A 2408-nucleotide genomic window follows, 5' to 3' on the forward strand; every position below is an offset into this window, starting at 1 on the left:
GGTAGGAGACATCTTTTATAGTAGTTCCTTTATGAAAATGCCTGTAAGGGGGGGGGGGGCTGTGCTCAGTCATGACAATGTGTATTGTATTATGTATTATCTATTATGATTTATTTATTCTCAAAACCATGAGGGTCCTCCCCCACCAGAGTCGGCTTTCCAGACCGATGATGATGAGCACAGAGGATTTAGCTGCACGACATTCTCATCCAGTCCCTCCGTGTACCACAGGTTTGGTAAATAGTTTGACAGCTCCTCAAAAGGCTGACCACAGAGTTAATATAAACTCACTGCCGTCAGTCAGTGTGGACTGATAGCCACTCCCTGTAAGCTTCTGAGACTGTAACTGTTTACAGGATGATGCAGATCCAAGCCCAACAGGAAACCACTACACCACCAGGGCTCCTGAGAGCTAACATGCGAACCAGAAGAGAGTATATACAGATGAATCATTTGGTCTCTCTATATTTAAGAAGCTTGGCAGGCTGGGTTTCTGAAGTGGAGGGAGGTCTTTATCCTTGTGAGTTGGAGGTTGAGTCCCAATCACATTCTCACAATTAATGTTGTTCCCCACTATATCCTCCCATAATTGTGCTACCTTAAGGTTACCTCTTACAAGCACATGGCTGATTGCCATTACAGCCGGCCACTATGGTTGCAGACATATGCTATTGCTCTCTAGGCTCTGAAGACAGCCACTCCCACTTAGCTGCCCTTCGGCACTGGTGTTAGGTTACTCTTCCAATGTACTCAGGGACCTATAGGGTTAAGGTACAGCCCATTTTGTTACGTATGTGGTTACCTGTTGAGGTAGTTAGTTTATTGTACCAACCAGGCCAATAAACACATGTGGGGTTAATTGAAGGGCAGAGGGATAAATGGCTCGGTGAGCCTCACCTTTCTAGTTCTCAGGTCTCTTGCCTTCTGATGGTCGGACCAGGATGCAGCTGCCTTAGCCAGTTCCTGCTTGAGCTGGCAAGGCTCACTTCCTGCAAGACATCCCTGAGGAGAAGCCACATGGACCTGGGTGCTGGAGCACCCGTGTGGAGACCCCTGCCAGCGCTGAGATGTTTTACACATTCACTGACTCGGCTTTCCTCCTGCAGTCGGCATCATCGCATCTGTTTTGTGAGATGGAGGAGGATTTTGTGGATTGGTGTGGGACATATGGACTTGTGGGTTTGGGCTGCACTGGGTTGGGATGTTTTCTTGAGGAGCACTTAACCTTTACATAAAACCCTCTCTTATCCATGAGTTTCTGTGGATTTGTTTCTCTAAAGTACCCAGACTGGCACACCTGTAATTAGGGGCTGGCATGCCCCTAGAGTGTATATAAGCCTTGGTTGGAAAGATAGTCTCTCTCTGCGCAGACCTGGCTCCTGAAGTCATGACTGTGAAGGTAAGCACTCACATGCTTTCTCTTGTTGGATGCCGCTTTAATTTTACTCCTCCATTACACAGCGGCCCCTTGGACCCATTCGATTGTGGGGGCTGATACCCCACAGCTTAAAATAACAGAAATATATCCTCCCACAATCCTGGAGGCCGAAAGTTCGGAATCAAGGTATCCATGTAGCCATCAAAAGATGAGACTTCCTACTCCCCTAAAGCTACAGTCTGAGGAACCCACAGGAGTAGCTCTACTCAGTCCTCTAGGGTGACCCTGAGTCGGCATTGACTCCTTCGGCAGTGCGTTATACTCCCTCCAAATATTTTAGGGCAGACTCCCCACTCCTTCCAGCCTCTAGTGACTCTCTGTATGTCTTAGCTTGTCTGCACCTTTTTTCTTCTCTCTTTGCCTCTCCTCTTATCATTGGACCCTGGTGACGTAGTGGTTATGCAGTGGGCGGCTACTCCAAGGTCAGAAGTTTGAAATCACCAGCCACTCCATGGGAGAAAGATGAGGCTATCTACTCCTGTAAAGAGTTACAGACTCAGAAACGCACAGGGGAAGTTCTACCTACTCCTGTAGGGTCACTGTGAGTTGGAATTGACTTGGTGGCAGTGAGTTTGGTTTTCTGGGTTGTCTCATTGGACTTTGGACCCATCTGGTTAATCCAGGTTTATGTGAACCTATTTTTTGGGTGGCCACCGTTCAACCTATTACAAACTCAAATGCCCATCAGTGAATGAATAAACGAAATGTGGTTCATCCAAACCTGGACAACTTTGTGCTGAGTGAAATAAGTCAGTCACAAAAGGACAAATCCTGTATTGACATTACATTGTGAAAAGTCAAGAAAAGATTTTCACACTAAAAGAAACATTCTTTTCCACTATTATGATCCCAATTCTACCTTACAAATTTGGCTAGGCCAGAGGATGTACACTGGTACAGATAGGAACTGGAAACACAGGGAATCCAGGGCCAATGATCCCTTCAGGACCAGCAGTGAGAGTGGCGATAC

This window comes from Echinops telfairi, unplaced genomic scaffold (assembly GCF_000313985.2).
Source record: "Echinops telfairi isolate 266 unplaced genomic scaffold, ASM31398v2 ScPeMD7_26;HRSCAF=91, whole genome shotgun sequence".
Classification (NCBI taxonomy): Eukaryota; Metazoa; Chordata; class Mammalia; order Afrosoricida; family Tenrecidae; genus Echinops; species Echinops telfairi.